The sequence below is a fragment of the Diadema antillarum genome, unplaced genomic scaffold, assembly GCF_040938485.1.
Source record: "Diadema antillarum isolate AM-2024a unplaced genomic scaffold, OU_Dant_1.0 seq00000341_RagTag, whole genome shotgun sequence".
Taxonomy (NCBI): Eukaryota; Metazoa; Echinodermata; class Echinoidea; order Diadematoida; family Diadematidae; genus Diadema; species Diadema antillarum.
In genome coordinates, this window is record NW_027271354.1 from 327718 (window position 1) to 350611 (window position 22894).

A 22894-nucleotide genomic window follows, 5' to 3' on the forward strand; every position below is an offset into this window, starting at 1 on the left:
TCCGTATGATGTATTCCGTGCTGCCGATCTAGACTCTGGAGTGTTATTGCTCAAGAAGCCTGGCTGCATCGTAATAGAACAAATTCAAATTGCTAGGTTTCATCGTGTGCATGCGATGGTGAAAAATCATGCTACAACAGATGAATGTGCACATCAGTTGTTTCTCCTCAAATGAAAATGGGCTGCGGAAGACTCAGTTGCATGTAAGCTACACACAGTTTGCCCAAAAGATGCTTTGCGCATGTGTTGGGGGCAGAGTAGTGGAAGTTCTAGATGTGGTAAGATGGAGGCAAGGCTTTGCATTGGAATGTGGGATTTAACAGCGACAAGTTTTTGCTGCATCACGAAACCTGCCCGAGGGAGTTTACTCTTGGTTAACTTTGTTATGACAATGCCCTCCAGCTAGTCCGATCGGCATGCCATCCAGACTTCAATCTTATGCCGTAGCTTGTCATCCGCACATCTCTGTGAGGATAGACAGGGACAAGAAAGAGAAAATAAAGCAGTTTTACCGCACCACTCTCTCAGTGTAACCACACATTGCGCTTTTCACAACAGCCACAGCGAAAGAAAATCTAAATCCGTGGTGTGCGTCATGGAAGAGAGCTGTAAAACAACAAGTGCTATTTTACAGTCAGTCTCATCGTATGACAAGAAACCCAGAACACATAAATGCACAAATACATAGAGGTCTTGCCCCAGAAAAAAATCAAAAACACAAACACAAAAACTCTCATTACTCTAGCAATCTTATTACTGCAATCTCTGCCACCCTTAAATGGAATGCTGATGTGAGATATTCTTGAAAAGATACAAGTGAAATTGGGCTAACGTATGTCACAGTGGAAAAAAAAAATCAAAGGGCAAGTCAGTGGTAGTATGACATTGATGCTTGAAAAACTCTCCTCAGGCAAAGTGTAATGTTGAGATGACTACAGTGTAGGCTAGGGGGGTGCAAACACGACCCCCAGCTGAAATCATCAGAATTATGAATGTGTGCATCACAGTGCATTGTCAGGAAATGGGGTAAATATGTGTGTAGATTGTGAGTCCAAAGCAAGTCAATATTATTTACAGCTTGGAAAATGTTCCCTTGCAAACCATCGGTGGTGCTAAGCTTGCTGAGGAATCGTCCTTCATTATGAGGACCTGTGACAGAACAAACACTGCTCGATGAGTATTACCTCATGTTACATTAGGCCACGGCACTTATGTTATGGCAGAGGAAAACAAATTTGCCACAATTTTACTACATAATGTATCTACAACATTGGCAAGATTTTTTTATGAAATGCTCATTCTATTAATGCAAATATACTAATTGTCACAGCACAGGCAGTAATATCAATAAAGATGGAAAAAGAGAAACATAGTTATCTGCTGAAAGAAGTATCCCCTTTTATATTCTTGCACACACACAAAAAAAAGGAGAGAAAAATTTAGAGGCAAGTATGCATTTTTTGGGGTCATGGCAGAAAAATGCAGACATTCATCCATTGTTTTGGTTCTTCTTCATAATGGCATAAGGTAAAAAGCTAGTGGAGAAAAGATATAATTCAAACTATATAAAGCATGCATCCATCTTTTTAGTATGGCCACTGTAGTCAAACAATATGTGGAGTACTGAATAGCTACTTCTTTCTTTGAGCAGGCAACATGACACCAGGCCTTCCTGCAGTCACTGCTCTCACCAAGTGTTTCAAGTTTGGAATTTATGTGTAGTTATTTACACTGAATTATGCATTTTGTTCTGTGATTTTCTTGAGGTCACACACAAAGCAAACATACATCTTACGCGTGCATAAATATATATCCACACACACGATTTACACCTGTCAAACTGTAGTTTTCCATGGGGAGGTGACGTAGTTCGAAAGCAAAAATAAGAAATGAAAAAAAAAATACAACTAGTATAGAAAGTCAAGGCTTTAGTTGGTTGGTTTTTTTTTTATTGAATGTGAAGAAAAAATACAAGAGAGAGTTAGCCTTTGGCAGTGTTTTATTCCCTAGAATTTCCTGCTTTCTCAATGTCCTTTATTAGTTTACAACGGGAACTTGAGTTTTGAGTGAGCAGTTAGTATCCTGCAAAGAATCTTTGTCATCAGGGTATCAGTCTGTGGGTGTTCTTTTTTTTTCTGTCTCTCCATATAATGTGAGAGTGACATATCCATCTTAAAGGACCTAAGCAGTGAGGTTTCGTCCATTTTGCTGTGCATTTCAAGAACCTTCCCACATTTAGACTCGTCAGATCAGAGTGCAGTCCCCCCCGAGTTGTGGCTTCTCGTCATTGCTGGCCGCTGTGCTTGAAGAAAAACAAGTCGGGAAGCGTGAGCATTGAAACAAGCCTAGAAAACTTTCTTTCATAGTTTCTCTCTCTTGCTCTCTTCACTGCAGGAAACAAAAGTGGTAGATGATCTCTTTTTGTTTTTGTGAACCGGCACGCCGCACCACACGTGCTGAAACAGCACTGGATTTTGGCGGTTCACAAAAATTAAACGATGCTGTGATGCGCTGTGTCTAGCTGTCGTCTCACCACGACTTTTAGTTTTGATGTAATATACACGTAGTTACTGTAGATAGGTTAATTCTTACAGACACCTGTATTTTACAAAGTCATGGTTGTAAACATTTCTATCTACAAATGACTTTGTCAGTTTATCTTATTTATGTAGTCGATGTATTTACACTTCACTAGAGGACTTTGTAAACTTGTAAATAGGTATGATAATACTGCAAGTGGTTTAAATTAATACAAAAAAGAGAGTGAGCATTGTGCTTGCTCTATAGACAGTGAAAATCAGTGCACAAAAACTTATGCTATCCGTGTATTTTGGTGTATTGTAAACGATTCAATTTGAAAGGTATTAAGACGAAAGGAATTCTGATGCAAAGCACTTGGCTATTATAGTAGTAGTGTAACAAATATGTAGAGGAGATATTAAAACTTGTTAGTTGTAAGCTATGTAAAACCAAAAGTTGACAGAGGAATAACTGGGTATAATCTGTGTACAATGCAGTTCTTTCCACATGCTATAGAGAATTTGGTGTTGAGAAGTTATTACTACTGATATTAAGCAATGGCTATTTGTATCTTAATTGTATATGCACTTATGAATCTTGTTGATTTTTTTATCATAACTGGTTCTTGGTTCATTTTATGCATTGGAAAAGTGTTTGGGAGACTTTTGAAGCCCATTTTACATGACTATGTTTGTCGGAATGATGCAGAGTACATTTCCAAGCAATGCATTTGAAGTAGTGATTCCACGACTACTGTTCACACTCTTGGGGTGATTCCACATCATTTACAGTAGATCTTGTAGAATTAGATTCTCACATATGTTAGCCTACCATTTCAGGTCCAGTTGTATATTTATTCACAAAGCTAGACATTTCAACTGGTTTTCACTGGTCAGTTATTTGATGTTTTTTGGTTTTATTTTTTCCTCACCTAGCATAGACTTTTGGGGGATTTTTTTAGAAGTCTTGAGATAATTGAATCTCAAAATCTCTCCTTTACTTTTTTTCTTGTCTATTGAGAGTTGAGTTTTTATTTTGCGAGCTCACAGTCCAATAAATGTATTCTGGTTCCACAACAAAACAAACTGTGTGTAGTGAGGTTTATTATCATTCTGAATTTCTGTGGAGAGTCAACTACATTAACCTCATTTAGACCTTTGACATTGTGATCCTTGAATCATCTGGTAAACTTTTCATGCATGGACAACAGAATTGGATAATTATTATGTTTGACATGATAATGAACTTTGTGATGATGTAAAAGACAAGTGTGTCATATGCTGAGAAAGTGGGTAATGAACATTAAGTCTGTGTGTGTGCATGCGTGTGTGCATATTTGCGTGCGTGAGTGTGTGTGTGTGTGTGTGTGTGTGTGTGTGTGTGTGTGTGTGTGTGCTGTAAACTCATGACTGTCAAGAGTGACAATGGTTTCTAAATAGGTGTAAGGCCAAGCCTGTATGGGTGAAAAAAAGTGTGAAAAGGAGAGTAGACCTTAACAATGTGTACATTCCAATCTAATAAATTCAAGCATTGAATACATTTTGTAAAAATAATGAAATAGATCCTAATCAAATGACTAGTTGAGAGTGTTCACATGACCAGGCATTTATTTTCCCTAATAAGTAATTTTTGCTTAAGACCTGCCATTAGCATACAACTATTGACTGCTGCAATGGACTTGGTCTAAAGTTTGTGCCCAGCAGTGATTTCTCAACAGTGCTATGACCCTTGAATTTGTCAAGGGCCATAGCATTGTTGAGAAATCACTGGGGGCACATAGTTTTAACCATGACCTGGAAAAAAGCAGCAGATATTTGTTTTTATAATGCATCCCACTTGATTTAAGCTGTTTAAGCTAACTTAGGGCATTGAAATGAAGTTGTCACTCTGCCGGTCTGAAAAATTATGCTGTTTCACAATGTGCAAATAAAGATGCGCGCACAAGATATTTTTACGTGCATCTTGAAAAAAACAAACAAACACTAGATCACTGCTAGGCAGTATAGCAAAAACAATTGACTGCACTTTGGACCAATCAGAAGTGAGATTTCATCAAATGAGATATATAATGAAGAATACCAATCGGTCATTAACACTTTCATGTTTCGACACATGGTAGGTTTGAGTGAACTGCCAAGATCTCATTTTGTTTACTCAAAAGAGAGCTGCCATGATTTTTTTTTTCCAAATGACAAGGATCTGCTAAATCATTTTGTAAAATGAATAATACATGTAATTTTGTTCAAGCATTAGAATAATTACCCACACTTAGTACTTTCAAAACAGTCCAAACACCCTCCTCTATTGCCGCATGTATGTTAGACTATTCCAAAGGTACCTCGTGTGGGTAATTTTTACTAGTGCCTCACTGATGTGTATTATTTGTATAATGTTGTCAGTCTCCTGTGAAATTGTGTTTGATTTCTGTTTCAAAATACAATGGTAAGGAACATGCCCCTTGTGCAGGACTCTGTCGGCAGCTTCTACAAGTTTGATGGGTGTGTGTGTTTGTGTACTTGAAGTTTGAGTGTTAAGATTTTGCAAGTGAGCGTATGTGTGTGTGGTAGATTATTGTCTGTGTGAAGGTTGTTGCTGTGTGTGTGTGTGTGTGTGTGTGTGTGTGTGTGTGTGTATGTGCATATGTCTTTTTTTTTTCGCATGTGTGCATGTGCATGTTTATATATGCCATAGTGGGTGCATATCAGGCATGCATTTGCCATTATGTGTGTGTGTGTGTGCACCTAATTTGAGTCCAATTTAAAGCACGCTTTGAAAGTGTAAAAACAGCATGCAGAGAAAACAGAAAATGCTCTAATGTTATGTAAGGCAAAGCACAAATAATTGGATAAGTTCCTGGAAATCATTTACAAATCATTTACAAATATATCTTTCTGGCATAACAAGAGAATGTAAAAGCCTCCCTCATTTGGGAATTATTTTGCCTATCGAGATATATGTAACATGCAAGTACCTCCCTCATAGTTTATTGGAATGGATGCCAGGTAAAAATGTTAGGGGTAAAAATATCAGTAGTAAGAATGTCAGGTGTTAAAAATGCCAAAGGTAAAAACGTTAGCAATAAAATCCAGAAGTGATAATATCTAGAGTAAGCATAAAGAGGCAAAAAGAGATGAAAAAAAAAAGTCAAGAGAAAAGTACACACCAAAGAGGTATAATAAATATTTCACCCAATGGACAGGGGTGTTCATATCTCTTAGTTTAGTTTGCTTACTTTTTAAAGCAAATATAGTCACACATCATGCATGTTTTTAATGTGAGTGCTTAAATGAAACCTAAACTAAACCCTAAACTATAATCCTAAAACATAGTTCTGATCTTAAACCCCATAATCAGGGTTCTGTCAAGTTGAAATGGGAAGTAGGCACAATGGTATTTCTCAGGAGGTGGGGGGGGGGGGGGGGCTCTGTATAGATTTTAAGAATTGTTCAAAACTTTCTGTATACATTATTGCTTCATAATTGATAGACATAAATTTCTGCAGTCATGCACCTAAATTCTTAATCAAGAATGATTTCACATATTATCTGATTTTATCTTTGACATTTGTTATTTCAAAGTTGACTGCAAAGTATACCTACATATTAACACTTACTTTAACCGTAACAATTGCCTCTCAAGTCTGTACAACAGACATTCATACCTGTGACATTTTACCTCTCATATTCATACATGTAAATTTTTTTACCTTTGACATTCCTACCACTGCATTTTACCCGATATTTTTACCTGTGACATCTTTACCAATGACATTTTACCCCAAGATATTTATTGCCTACATTTACTCCTGACTTTTAGCTGTGGCATTTTTACTCCTGACTCTTTTGCCCCTGACACACCCCTGATGTTTTTACCCTTGACATTTCCCTTGACATTTACATGTAAACCCATGACATATACTGACACATTTTCACATGACATTTTACCCCTGACAATTTTACCTCTGACTCTTTTTAACACTGACCTGATATTTTCAACATTGACATTTTCTCGTGGTTTTTTTTTTTCTAACTGTTGTCATTTTTTTCCCCGGACATTTTACCTCTGACATTTTTACCCTTGACAATTTCATCGCCAACATCCTGACATTTTACCCCAATTGTATTCTTACCTATTCTCAATGACAAAATATCAACTTACGTGTATGTATATATATATATATATATATATATATATATATATATATATATATATATATAACAATGAATTATATACATTGGTCTGTCTAAGCACAGGTTATGCAAGGAATTATTCACACTTAAAGCGTCATTACTTGAAATGACAAAGATGATGGCTATTCTCCAGTGTCCACGATATGCAGACGCTATTGCTTTGTATGATCTATCGACATTCAGAGAGTCTTTCCCCAGCTATACTGCTCATCCCATCGAACAGATTCACACCAAACAATTTCCCCCAGAATTTCCCCTCCTTCTATTGTGCATTGAAAGTATAATTCTTCTAGTCCCTCCAGTGCATATACCGAAAAAATTAATGTGTAAATATTGAAGCCATTTTGCATCAGCGGGGAAAGTCCCAGCATATCATGCTCTGGATTTGAGTCCTGTTCTTCTCCAACGAGAGGCATGGCGTCTTGACGATGTAAATGGTAAATGGATAATTGATTTCTCCCAGTAGGGTATTTGAGAGAGGAGGGGAAGGCTGTAAATCTGTCTTCAAAGACAACAGTCCTTGCATCCAGCGCTGCATGAAGGAGGTTACGGGTAAACGTGGCATAATTTTTTGTTTAAAAAAATATGTAATTTGTATGCTACGTAACGATCACTGAGCAAAACTTACCAATACTTGGCATACCGCACGTGATAAACTGTTATCTGAGACTGATTTGCTGCATGTTAAAAATGTTGATTAACGCTCATAACTTGCGCTTTCATTCCTAATTGAATGATATCAATTTTAACTTTCTTATCAAATATACATTTTTTTCACGATTTATATTGTAAACGAACACAAAATTGACTGTATTTAGGACCTACCTCTTATCTATCGGTAAGTTTGATTATAGATTTTATGATTCATAATATCTGACAATCATCCCATTATACAATAATTTTTTTTCCAATATTCAAACCTATGTCCGACAGTAATAAATCGATCCCAATCATTAGAGTCATTTATAATCCATAGATAGAGTACAAGGTTATAATATGAATGACTCTTATTACATGTCAATCAAACAAAGATGATACACACAACTGTATCGTTATTCTTCGTGTTTTGACATTACAGTTTGGTCATCACAAGAAAAAAAGTTATGAATTTGTAATTTTGTATTGTTATCGCCACTGTTCTGGTTTTATGTAGACAAAAAAAAGAAGAAAAGAAAAGGAACTTAGAGAATTCTTAGTCTGGAATAAAACATTGATTCTAGAAGACAGGAATTGCTTGGGAAACAAAAGAGAACTACTCCTATACATACTCAGATTTAGTGGTAGATCATCACCCTCTACCAAATAGCGAATTCTGAAGCTTATGAAGACCACAAAAAACGCCGTTCTAATTTATATTTTTCTACAATTTTTCCCTTCTGTGATTAGTTTCAGTTTTTGTCATGTAGCGAACTGTAATTGGTTAGTAGGTTTTGGACGATATAATTTCACTTTAAAAGGTAATTTTAGATATTTGCATCGGTTATAATTCGTTATTCCGAAGGTTTGTTATTCCAAAGGTTTGTTATTTAAAAGATCCGTTAATCCACAAATGAAATGAAGTTCGTTCTTCTGAAAGTTTGTTATTCCAAAGATTCGTTAGTAGGCTACACACCTTTTTATTTTCGGATTAACAAACCTTTTTTTCACAGATCAACGAAACTTCGAAATGACGAAGGTTTGTTATTTCAAAGATCCGTTAATCCACAAATGAAATGAAGTTCGTTCTTCTGAAAGTTCGTTATTCCAAAGATTCGTTAGTAAGCAACAAACCTTTTTATTTTTCGGATTAACAAACTTTTTTTTTTCACAGATCAACGAACCTTCGAAATGACGAACCTTATTTCGTTTACAGATTACCGAACCTTCGGTATAACGCTACTTAATGTTCAGATTAACGAACCATCGGAGTAACGCCACAAATGTTCGGATCAACGAAGCCTTTTCATTTTAGGAATGGAGGAGTTTCATTTTAGATTAAAGAACTTCTGTGTAGGTAAGGGGAATTTCAAAATAACGAACATTCCCTATTTGCATCTGGATGAATTCATCATACTCAAATTTTGTCATGATTATAACTGTTCACGTATTCTGCTCTCTTATATACCTGCTAAACACGCGAATCTATTTAACTAAATAATCTTCTGTGTTCTTTTTTTTTAATTCTTTTTTAATTCTAAAGATGGAAGTTAACTGGAGCGACAGAATCAGGTCTTGCCAGATACCGTACCGTACCGTGTAACTCCGATATTCCTTCTGTGGCCCTTCGCCCTAACCCACCATATTTCCAGGAAATGCAGTATATCGATTGTTTATGGGGAGGGGAATTCTATATCAAAATGAGAAAAATATCATGGGAATATTTGGCTTGCATGCGTACCTATGTTCTTCTAAGTCCTCGATTTTCTTATCAATGCATATTTTTTTTTTCATTTTATTCAGTGACGGAGTTAAAAAGCCCTCTGTCAGCTGAGAGGCTGTTTTTTGTTTTGTTTTTGTGTGTTTTTTTTTTCCAGGGAGGCCATCAGAACATGAGAAACAAATCGGTTAAAACGTCAAAGGTCATACAAATATCAACAAAAAAAAAATCATAAAAACAAGGAATAACCGTACTATGAAAAGCAAAAACAATAACAATACTCATTTGATATGCTTGTCTTTTAGTGTTCATATACGAACTCTTCAAATCAACTTTGTGCTACAAGTACAGAAACTAATAACTGAGTCAAGAGCTTTTTTAAGAGTTCATACGGGATCTCTTTTTGGGGGTGGGGGTAGGGAGAGGGAGAGGGAGTTGCATTCCAGGAATTGAGTGGTATCCACTTATCACAACATAGAAAATCTTGACTGCATCATTTTCAATGAACCCTGTTGTTTTCATTGAACAAACTTCCTCGAGTGCTCATTCAATGGTCGGTGATTCTCCTCGACTCCAAGGCATGCAGTACTTGCATCGTAGTTTCAACTTTTGAATAACATTAAAGGAATATTGACCCACATCTAAGCATGTAAGCCATCACTGACATCTGCTGCTCGCTTTACTTCTAATAATGATTGTAATGACGATGGCAATGATACTGAAAACAGTAAATATGATGATGATGATGATGTTGATCGTAATATATAGATTGTAACAATGATAATGATAATAACACTGGTAACAATAACGATGCTGCCAATATCTACCATCATCTTCATCGTCATCAAAGCTATACCGCCACCACAAATAAAATGGCAAACCCGAATGTAAAACCTAGTTCTACTTGTGTTTTGTTTATAAAAATTGAATCACGTTCAAACTGAAAGCATGTCAGAATGATTTTGTCACGTCTTGTCTTGATACTCTTACGGAGAACGCCGTGTACTCAGAAATTGGAGGAACGCGCATACAAGAGAGCACGTACTCATGTCCAGCTCAGGTGGCATCTACAAACCAATATTATGTAATTAAGATCAGATCGTGTAGATCACAGTGACATTAAGCGCCCCCTCCCAGGTTTGGACACAAGAGCAAGAGGACTAGGAGGAGGAGCTTAAGGGGAGATGTGGGATGATAGCGTCAGGCGCTTGTTGATGCCGTCATCTCGGCTGCCAGTCCTTCACACAATAATTGTCATCAGACAGGTGTCTCTGCCCGCATCATCCATCGTCTGGGGAGTTGGGCCGTCGCCCTGGCTGTCCTTGAAGAAGTCACTCTAGCCCAGTCCTCTCCTTGCCTCACTTCTCTCCTGGAGTGCGTGTGAGGAGTGAAGAACAATGACGATTTGCTCGCCACCAATCCAAAACACATCCATTTTAACATGAGTTCCCCACTGATAACTCGCTCATATAGAATTTCCACCCTGACCCCAACTCCCATAAACACGGGCGATGTTCGTTATCTAGGAGGCTCGTTATTCCGAAGGTTCTTATTTTGAAATACACAAATTTACTTTACATAGGTGTTAGTTAATCCGAATATTTGTGGCTTTATTCCGAAGGTTCGTAATTCTGCAAGTTCGTTAATCCGAAAAATAATGAAATAAGGTTCGTCATTCCGAAGTTATGACATTTTGAAGTTTCGCTAATTTTTCAGGAAACAGTTCTTGAACAGTCAATATGAGTACGCAAATGGCAAAGTGAGCGTATACATCCCCTCACATCTTGCCATATAGTTTGTACATAAAATTTTGAAATTTCCAATTTTTATTCAAACGCAATTATGCCCAAAGCTAAAATCCTGATAATATATATATATATATATATATATATATATATATATATATATATATAACTGATAATGATTCTGAAGTTATTCAATCAGGAATAACATCATGTTTAAGACTTCAATGAAAGAAACTTTGAATTTTCGTCATTTTTTGTACACGATCAATGGAAAATTGTGAGGGTATGACAAAGTTAACTCACTCATTTGCATATTCATATCCACTGTACAAGAACTGTTTTTCAAAAATTAGCAAAACTTCAAAATTTCATAACTCCCTTATTTTTCATCCGATTTCAGTCAAATTTTTACCGTTGAATTCGTAAGATTTTACTCTTTAATATCAGACTAACTTATTTTTGGACTGGATTTCCCCTTTAACAGATTCACTTGAGCCTGTGCATCATAATGAATTCTAGCATACTGTGAAACTTCCCTATCGATCAGATTAGGTCGAAGAGTACCCGGTATGACATTCATAAAATTATGACAATTATAAGAGTCTTGAAGGTATGGCAATGAAATAGAAATGATTTGGGGATGAAATATAACAAATTGTATGTCAAATACGTGACAGATACAATATGTTTACAGAGATATTCTGTCAAGAATCAACATACCTATCAGGCTGATATTTCGATGGCAATCAAAGTCAGATTCCTAGCTTGTTTGTTGATTTCTTTCTTTTTCCAGACCGACGCAAACGAGAGCCCCACCCCTCAATGAATCATTCAAATGTGACTTTTTGACAATTATATAAGGGCCAATAAAGTTGTTCAGTTTTTGCTATAAACTATAGCATTCCTTTTAGGGGGTTATTCTTATTCTACCCCATACATCTTTCGGGAAGAGAAGTTACAGGGGCCGGGAAAAGGCTCATTGTATTTACAGGTGTGAAGCCTGAAGCTTGGGTTGGTTTGGTTGCCTGGGTAGCCGGTTGCCATGGAGCGAGCATTTTTATCCGAGAATCGGGGACGTATCGAGGGGTTGGTGACATTCATTTGGGCAGACTCGATGTTCTCTGGAAACAGTGACGTGGCAACAAAATATTGACTCACCAGCCTCCTGACTTAAAGAGAATATCCGCTCCATTTTCATCTTCATTTAGTGGAAATTCAAATAAACAGATTTTGAATCAAACAAAGGGTTTCAGTAGCTTATGGGGGGGGGGGAGCGCCCCCTTTATCTCTTTGTTAAAACAGAAGAAATTTTAAGAAACAATGGGGGAGGGGAGGCGCGTGCGCCCCCTTTAATTTTGTAAAGGCGCCCCACCCCTCCCATACGGAATTCCTGGATCCGCCCCTGGGTGTGGTAGAAATTTCATAGAACTCGGACAGAGAGAGAGAGAAAAAAAAAAGTTTTGAAACTTTAGATATCAACAGTCTTCGGAGAACAGTGATATCGATAGCAATGACCGATATACAAAATTAAATAAGCCTGCGATTTCTTCGCCAGGCACTTTTTGTATTTTCAAATAGAACAAAAAAGGAGAGTTACAAAGCGTTGACATCATCACCTTATTTATAATTTGCATAATTAGAAGTGATCATTCCACTGCGATCGATGCCAACATTTAAAGAAAACAGTGGAAACGTTACAGGTTCCAGAATGTTCTTTTCATTTGCAGGGTTGAATAAAACTTTTATTGTTCTGTCTTATTTGACTTCGCTCGATTAAAGTCACCCTTGGAAGGGAGCGAAGCTCCTCTATAAAGTCTCGACCTCTTAATTAACAAAGCTATAAACTCTCGCAAATAGGAGGTCACTTTGACCAGCTCAGGAATGTGTGTGTGTGTGTGTGTGTGAGTCAAATGTGTGTGTGATATTGGAATATGCTTCTGTGTGCTTTATCTGTGTGTGCGACGTAGAAATATCGAGAGATTATCGAGAAAGAGAATAAGAACAAAGTCTGAGACTTCGATAGTCTGCAAGAGGAAGGAGAGAGGTGCATGGGTAGAGGAAATATCTCTGTGTTTGTACTGTATTTGTGTGTGTGTGTGTGTGTGTGTGTGTGTGTGTGTGTGTATTTGTATTAATGTATATATGCTTTCATTCTACCAGGAATTAGCAGAAATGGCACATTACCTGATTCCAACTTATACTTCTAACTTATTACCGAAAATCATCGTGATTTAAAGTAGCGATTTGATACGAAATATTATCCCAATTCAAAACTATTTGATACAGCGATAAGTATACTATGACACAATGGCTAATATCACCGATGACAATGGGGAACATTAATGATGGCTTAAACTGTTACAAGTTGTCAATTCAAGAAATTTAAACTGAAAGCAAAAATTGACAGAACGGATTTTACACTGTCATGGATTACTATACATTATCACTCGTTTATATGCTCCTATGTTTATGGCAAAATTAGGGATCGAAAGGTGTAATGTGAACATGAATAAGGAGACTGTTTCGGGTGAAATATTAGTTTCAAAGTTGTTGTATCTCGACATTCACCTATCATAAGATATTAGTTGACAATGAAAGGAAAAAAATAACAAATGAAATGCGTTTAAAGGATACAATGCGTAAATGCTGTTCGACGAGTGTTCTGTACAATGTTTTGTGGATTTAACATCCTTTGGTTAAAAGGTGAACTTCTTCTCTGTGACATTTCTTCATTAGTCTATTTTAATTGCTATTTTATCGAAGTTCCTCTCAGTTTATGACAAAATGTCTAGAAGAATGGCTGATAGCTCACAGATGTTATTCTTCAAAAGAAGTCTTATTATTGATGGGCAAACAGGCATATCACACGAGGGTTCCACTCAGGATGCTGTGGTTAAGTATACGTTGTTGCACACAGTGAAGTGATTCTCCAGCGACACAGCGATAGGGCGAAGATCTGCCTCTCTGATTGCTGTTGTTTTGTTTTTAAGTGTTTCTCCTTCAGAGCAATCGTTCTCCCAATATTCCAAATACCGACAAATGTCATGATGATCAGCTGAAAACGAGCGGACAAGGCTCCATCAATCAAAACCTTGCATTCAGGCAGTCGGGCCGCATGCATGCAGTACACTTGTACGTGAGCGGAGGTCACGATGCATACAGAATGAGGCGCTTGCGAGTAGACCTGCAAATGCAATTCGCTATCAAGAAACACCTGTATATAGAGACTATATATAGAATGTTGTGTCGCCATTGTATACGAAAGCAGGCGAACACATACACACTACACACACACAGGGTTTGATATTGCACTGATTCTGGCATCATTGTCTCAAACTCGTAGACGCGCCGCAGACAGACAGCACTGAAGACGATTATTTTTGTGCTCAGGATGGAGACAGACTGTGGCTGTTCCTTTCCCCTGGACCTCTACGGGTGTAATCTTTAAACCTGGGGCACAGATTTAGCATGCACCTGTTTCTGTTGCCTACGACTTGTCTACGATCGCTTACACTCTTGTAAATGTCTCTGGATGTAGCACTACAATTACCCCCGTGAAATGTCAAAGGGAGAATATAATTTTCGACGCTCCTTTTTGTTTTTCTTTGAGTGGGTGGGAAGAGGCCAATGGCAGCCCAAGCATAAATTAAACTTACATCAATATCAATATAACCCATAAAGAACAAAAGATATCTGTGCTGGTTGAATCTTGCCATATGTATTAGTTATGTTTAAAGTCAGACGAAAACATAACTTTTAACCAATCAGAATCAAGCATGTAGAAATAAAAGTGTGCATGTGACATACCAAGCCAAGGTACATTGTCGCTTGTATTGTTTGTTTTTTTCTCTTGACTTTTTCATTGAAATAGTCTGAATGACAGTTGCCAATATTATGTTTGATACCTTGACCAAAAGGAACAGCTAAATGAATAAGGAATTTAGAGCGTAGTGGAACTTTCCATCTTCAATTTATTTGAGAAGATTTGTTTTTTCGGATTGGATTTGCTTTCTTTTCTTCTTCTTCTTCTTCTTAAAAAAAAAATGATTTTCACAGCAAGGACAGGTTGCAAAGCCAGAGGCATTTGATGATGAAAACCTTAATTGCTGTCGAAAGCTCTGGATGTATGTTATTGTTATCTGGCATTTAGGCAGGTGAGACGTCTCACCTCCCTGGATTGACAGTGCCAAATGAAGGGGAAAACGACATGAAGTCTTGAGATAGAAATTGCTTTTTTTGATAGGTACTAGTATTATGATATACACTCTCCATTTCACTCTGCAGGATAAGTTTAAATCCATCATCCATTAGCAGACAACGCAAGCATGGTTTGCAATTACACATCATTATGTATAGGAAAGACGAAAGAGTGCAAAGTATACCCATTGTTATGCTGAAGTAATTTATCTTCATTTTCATTTTCATTTATTTGTTTTGTTGTCATTATTCTTGGAGGGGGAGGGTAGACATGACCAAAACACCCTAAACAATGCCAGGATCTACTGGTGGAAGGGAGAATGATGAAGGGGGGGGGGAGGGGGGGGGGGGAGGGGGGGGGGGGGGTCGATGTCATACTGCTGAGCAACTTGCCGGCAATCGTTTGAGGAGAAATACTGAGAATGAAAGAAAAGCGCCCCTTTAAACCAATATGATATGACTGCTCTTTAAACGATAACGTATAGAGATTTTGCTAACATGATATACATCACCGGCTCCTGCTCGAGAAAACAATCGACTTAAACTAGATGGAATTGTCGCTGCAACATGTGACCCAGCTACGATAGGTCTAAGGGGAGCAAAATGTGATTAGTCAATTTTTGCGTCCCCCTGCATGGTCATCATGACCAATTTTTAATGCTTTTGCGCCTACTTTACAAGCTATATGTCAGAATCGTCTTTCAGGTGTAATTTTCAGCACTTGTAAGATCCATAGCATCCTCGGCGATGGCTGAAGTCTTGTGATCTCCTCCCCCTTCATTTTATTTTATTTTATTCAATTTTGTTGTTTGGGGGAAGGGATGAGGTTATAGGGCGTGATGGTCATGTCATACCAGTCTTCTTTCGTAATAAAGTTTGGAGCGCACAGAGAGTGAGTCGCAAATAAGATTAGGGTAAATGGCTGCGTGGTTATTGCCAATCTATAGTCCTTTCTCAGCAGACGGCTGCTCAAGTGTCGAACGGTTTACCATGCGATTGATGTTCTGTATGCCCAGTGCACAAAGTGTGCCTGAAGGCATTACTCTGTAATTCACCTGTCTTAGAAAATTGCGCAATTGTGTTACAACACACACACACACACACACACACACATACACACACACACATACACAAAACAGACAAAATAAAAACAAAAGAAGAGGAACAGAGGAAAAGACGGCGATTTTTTTTTCTACAAGTAGATGTCCTGTAACAATTATGGACAATCTCAGTTAACAGTTAAAACAAAACAAAACAAAACAAAAACAACTTGTGACTGCGGTAAAATTGAAATTACCTCAAGTCATAGAAATAATAACTGCTCGAGTGTAGGGTGTAAGAAGGTTTCTTATTTGATGTGATATCAGAAGATAAAATAAAGCGGGCAGAGAGTGGCACGCAAAGAATGCCCTTCAACAGTAACATTACATTCGCATATCAAACTGGGTGTGCCAAGATATTAATTCCAACCAACCTCAGGCCTCGAGTAGGGTTCTTTGATGTTGTGTTGTTGATATCGTACAGGAATTTTAAACGATGAGATTTCCAATTGGAATCATCATCAATGTGTATATTTCATCTGAGCTAATTTACCCACGCAAAATGTCTGTCTTGACTCACTACTGTAAATACGGTATATTTCTTTGTATTCTATACGAAAATTGCCTTGATGAGAGGGAGAAAATCTGCTTGAAAAGACAACATGCAAAGCATTCGGATAGAAACAATCAAGTGACAGTTAATATCTATACGTTTATTATAAAAAGTTAAGACTTTCTACAAATGGATGTTTGGGAATACTGCTGATCACATTCTTGACGGTTATAATGATCTACATCACCATGTATACAATTCTCTCCACAATCTCAGCGGCCGTATAAACGCATCCAGCTCAATGATGTTTCAATACGAGATGCCATTGGTTTCCTGGACACGGAATGCAACAAGACTGGTTCCATGATATTTGCTCCTGCGACAATCGCTCCCATGAAATATCTGCACGCTGAGCTAAAAAAAAAAAAAAATAAACAAATACACTAAAATAAATTCTACTTACAAACATAATCCTAAACCCTAATCCTCACATCAAATTTAAACCTAAAACCCTATCACAACCCTAACCCCAATCGTAAGTCCTTGGAGAAAATAAGACCGGAGCAGTTGTCGCAGGAGCAAATGTCTTGTCACCAACAAGAAAATGAAGACTCCAGGGATATTACCAGTTTTCAGGTGTGAATGCCATCTCTTGAACCTCTGCCTTCACAGTACACTAGCCAGAGAGTTACGAGAGGAACAGTCGTCGCTTCTTTAGCGGATTCCTCGTTCCGCGGATTATCGTCCAACTCTTCCGTGTGACCTCCGGTGATCGCATTCTGAAAGACAGACAGTCTCTCCATCTCGCCTGCTTCCCCCTCCCCATCCCTCCCTCTGCCCCACCCCCTCGCTTTCTGTGTCTCTCTCTTTGTATCTGTCCCTCTGTCTGTCTGTCTTCCCCTTTCTCTATAGCTGTCTCTGGACGCACGCACGCACACACCCTACACTTTGAAGGAGAAAGTCCATCGGTCATCCGATCTCACCTTCACCCCCGCCCACACTTTTCCTTCCATCATTCTCCAGCCCACATCCTCTGCGACCACCTGCTGCGGCATTGATGGGTTGCCACGTAACCACAAAATTTGATAAATCCATCATCGTCATCATCATCATTATCAGCTCTTCTTGACTACACCTTATACGAACTTTGCACCAAAGATTTGCGTCTCTGCCAACTTCTCTTTAATTCATTACTAACACATCTCGTGAGAAATGGGTCGCCAATGCTCTTGGGAGTTTCAATCGCACTGAGAGAGTGTATCATTTAAAGGTAGGATAGGCATTTTGATTTATTATGTGTGTTTGAGCACTTCTACAAAGCCACACACCACGTGGTAAGTTCATCAAAACACTCATTTTCTCGATCCACATCAACAAAGGAACAAGTCATGTGGTAAGTTTACAAAATCATTTTCTCTGTTTTGATATTGTGACATTTTCATGTGAAATTAGACATTCGACGCCGAACTCACAATAAAAAATATGTACACTTTTTCACAAAAATCGGGCACTTAGCGCAAGAGAGGGTGGCTTGTTTTGTTTGTGTATACTTGAACTAATTTGGCATCTTGACCAATAATATTGACGCATGAAATCTGGGGCCCGTTGCATAAAACTTACCGTTGAATTTCAATGGTAACTACCGTCAAATTAGGCATCACAGCCAATCAGCATCAAGGATTCTAAAATTTACCGCTAATTTGAAGACTTACCGCTAGAAAGGAGCGGTAAGGGTTTTATGCAACAGGGCCCTGTTCTTCAATCGTCAAATGTCATTTTGGAAGAAAAAAATTCTCAAGAGTGGACCGCAAGAATGCACCTTTAAAAAGCTAGCCTAAGGTTGTTGTGACACACGGATACACACGCTCCAGTCTAAAGTCCAGACAGGAGAACAACACGATCTGACAGGTGGAGGTACTTTATCTCATGCATGAACGGCCCCTCACCTTTTGAAAGGGTCAAAATCCTTGGGCATCAGACTTTAATTAACACTTACAGACTGGATGGGGAACGAGGTCTCGTGTGTGTGTGTGTGTGTGTGTGTGTGTGTGTGTGTGTGTGTGTGTGTGTGTGTGTGCATGTGTCCTGTATGTGTGCGTGTGTGCATGTGTCCTGTATGTGTGTGTGCGTGTGTGTGTGTGGGTGTGTGTGCAAGTGTTTGTGTGCAGGTGGGTGAGAGAGATGGAGGGGAGGGAAAGAAATATAGACTTAAATAGGAAAGGGAGACGGGTGTGGGGAAGAGAGGAACAGAGAGGGCGGAGACATGTGGGTGGACTGACAAAAGAAAAAAAAATCAAAAGAAAGAGGGGTGTCGAGAGGAGAGAAGGCTATCTAAGATTAGAGAGGGGGAAGAGAGGCAAGGGGGTAGGTAGATTAAAAAAAATATCACCAGAAAGATGGATTGAAAGAGGAGAGGAGGATAGAAACAAAGGCGGAGATGGAAAGACACATGTTGAGGAAGGACTTTTTACTTTTCTCTTTCACACTTACAGGTTGGAGGGGGGGGGGGGGGAGTAACCTATGAGGTAAGGTAAAAGAGAGAGATTTAGATGTTGAGAGTAGAGGCCGCATTTACTGTTCTCTTCAATCAAGGTTGGAGATGGAAATGAAGAGAAAGGGAGAAATTATCTGGTGAAATCACCCATTCTGATCCTAGATCAAATTCACAGGCCTAAATATAGCCATCTTGCATTCCAGCTAAGATCCCAGATCTGTGAATATACATGTACAAGAATTTGAAATTTTAATTAAGGCAAATATAGTACTCTTACTCTGGGTTGCAAGGAAACCAAAAACCAGATTTGAAAAGACAGGAAAAAAAAAAGATAAAGAGGATGGGAAAAAAAATATTCATTGTGTCAAACTTGCTTGAATTCTGATAGTAAGTTGATATCTACCTAAGATATGGAAACATCCATGGCTAGGTGTACATTATATTAGTTATGGAACTCTATAAGTTGCCAACTTCTTGCCAATACAACGGGCTATATGCTATGTTCTAGTCATATTGGAAGGCATATACAGACGTTTAATGGTTAAAAAAAAGGGGGGGTGGTATAACACCCATAAAATAATCTAAATTTCTACACACTTTGTGCATGTTTTATCAAGCATTTGCATGTACAAAACATATATGAAATAGTTGCTTTCCACCCAGGTGAAAGCATAAGAATGATTTGAATTTGGTTTATGCACACTTTTATACATTGATTCCTTTATATGGATAAAAGATATTAACATAAAATCTACAGGGATTGTCACACTATCTGAAATACTACTTTATTTATAGGGTGGTAATCCCTTATTATGAGTCATTGATGGAAAACTTGGACAGTAAGGGTTTTGTAAGTGTATACTTAAAGCAATTATCATCATACTATCACACAAGTATTCAGATTAAGAGAGAGACACAAACACATTTCATACAAGAAGATAGATAGTCCTCCAATTATATTTATTGATACAAAGTATATGAAGAGTTTGTTCGCAAAAACCGATAAGTCCATTTTTGAAGATTTTGAAGTACTTTCTCATAAGGTACAAAATAATACCTTTTAAATGATATATTGGTTACTACATATAGAGGTACATTTTTGAAGTTATGGACAAAAGAAGCAAAATTTTTCTTATTATTCTCTTTATTTTTCTTGACCTTTAATCGCAAATATCTCCATTTGGCAAAAATGGACTTATCGGTTTTTGCGAACAAACTCTTCATATATCATTCATGAATGAAACTTGTAATATATATAAATATCAATATATATATATATATATATATATATGCAGAAAGTAAGGTGTGGTTTACAGATAAATCAAGCATGAACTGAGATGTTATGATAAAGATTGAATATTTCAAAATTGTTTAGTGAATCAAAACTTATGTTTAATGATGAGAGACCTTTGCATTTCTGTGACACCATTCATCCTTAACACACATACACATACACACAAAAAAAAAACCCAATATGAAACACTATGAGCACTATATAATGTATAAAAATTACATTTTATTTGTAAAGATATCAACACCTTCATCATACTGACGTATACACATTTCATGACCCAAGATTATTATTTCAGGACTCGTCAACATCTAAGAATCAATTGTAGGCACAAATACCATTCGTTGTTAAAAGATGCACATTTATCAAAACTGTTAAAATAATGACTACAATGATATTCTAAAAACTTCAGTACACTCTGAGGTATACACTGCTTGTGTGAAATGTGCATGCGTACAAACTACTGGCCATTTGATCCTTACAATGCAACACTGACGTACAAAATGCAATGCTAATAATACAATGACAATTCTATATCCAGACACTGCGACCAAGACTAGCAGGTTTGGTCAATAGCTTCTATAGTAAGCAACTAAGTGAAAAAAAAGGTAATTTTCATTAGTTCAGAATGACCAACTATGCAGTTGATACCACTCCCTCCATTGTTTGTGAGCCAGTTATAAGCTGTCATACATGACTCGTTACTTGTAATCTGAAGAGGGAAAAAAAATGTGTTGTTGTTACTTTTTATTCAATCTACAGGAAATAACCCAACCTCCATTACGTTACATTGCCTGGTTTGAGATAATTTTCAAAGAACATCCGCCAAGATCTCTGCTGTGAGGACCCCATAGAGGTGAATGGGTTTTGAGAAATTTTGTGATAACATTGTATGGTTTCAAACACTTTCCAAGCGGGCCTCAAGCATAAAGTATCGTCACTTGCCTGAGGAGAACGACGCAAATGCACATGATTCAAGGAAGGTGTGCCCAGGAAAATGACGCGAACGCACGCAAGGCGTGCTTTATACTTATGGGACTTGCCAGTGTTCGCGTCATTCTCTGGGGCACTTCTTCCTTAAATTGCATGCATTCATGTTGTTCTACCAGGCACACAACAGTATCATCAAGATTTGTTGCATTCCATAAATAATGGATAGCAATAGCTATTAAGTGCTCACTGTTGTACAAAATCATGTGACTGATTGCCGTACAGAAAGGTCAGGGGTGTGGCTACATAAACTAATGGATCACATTCCTACCCATGGCACATAATTGTTCTCCCATGATTCATGACTTGATTTCATCAGACTGACTGACTTTTGTGCTGCAAGACAGAGACGTTCTTGACCTGAAAGTACTAGCCGCAATTTGAACTGCATGCCTTTCAAAAACAATTTTGATTCTCAAAAATTACTAGAAATTAGAAATATAACTGAAGGTGATTAGTGTACCTCCCGCTCCAGCAGCTCCGACTCCTATGAAAAAGAATTTGAACCAGGGTTTGTTGGGACAAGCACAAAGAGCATTTCGCAGAAATACACCTATAGATCTTCATACACACCAAATTTGACCTTAATAGCTTAAATGCTTCAGCTCGATACAAAAATGTGAGGTTACCATGGCAACAAAAAGAAGCCTTATTTCATACACATCAACAATGCTGCATTTATGAATTTTAAGCACAACACTGTATCACCAAAAAGTGATTCAAGGTCTATACAGTCAAATGATACAAAGTAATCTACTATAACCAAGAAGCAGGTTGATTATTCATAAAATCTACACAGCATTACTATATTTCCGTGGAAACTGTTTAATATATAATTGGTAATTATGTAAATCTATTGGAAAAAAGATGGAAACAGTACATGCTGTACATTACATAAGTTGTTTCACATTTACAAAGTCACGATTAAAAAAAAGAAAAACTCCTTTTAAACCAGGCATCCATTATGATCCATATCATCTCCAAGGTTAATACATTATGACATCTGTCTTTAACAACCCCTCTGTGACTATTACAGTATGATAAATTGAATTCTGAGTTGAGTTTGGATTTTACCGTTTCTTTTCATTTCTTCTCTCTTTTTCCAGTGTCTGTCTCCTAGGAAAGCAATCTTATGCTTATTAACTACCCCACAGGGCTGATGGCTTTAGCCCCTACTAAAGGACTCCACAACAAAGATTGCAGTACCCCACGTAAGGGCACTTCTGGTGCTGAATGTGGACTTGGACTAAGAAACTTATAAATGAGAGTCTGGAGTCTTAACCTCTAAGCCACAACAGATTATTAGATACACACACAAATATTCTTAAAGAGACTGTACAGTACTGGTTGAGGTGGGGATTCATGTTTTGAATATTCCTAAGTGAGATAATGAGAAACCTCTTATGAAATATTAAAGGGCATGTAATTTTAAGAAGGATTCGACGTTTATTTGATGAAAATTGGTTTTCAAATGGCTGAGATATCCAAAAAAAGTGATAATAATAAAAGGCGACAGGC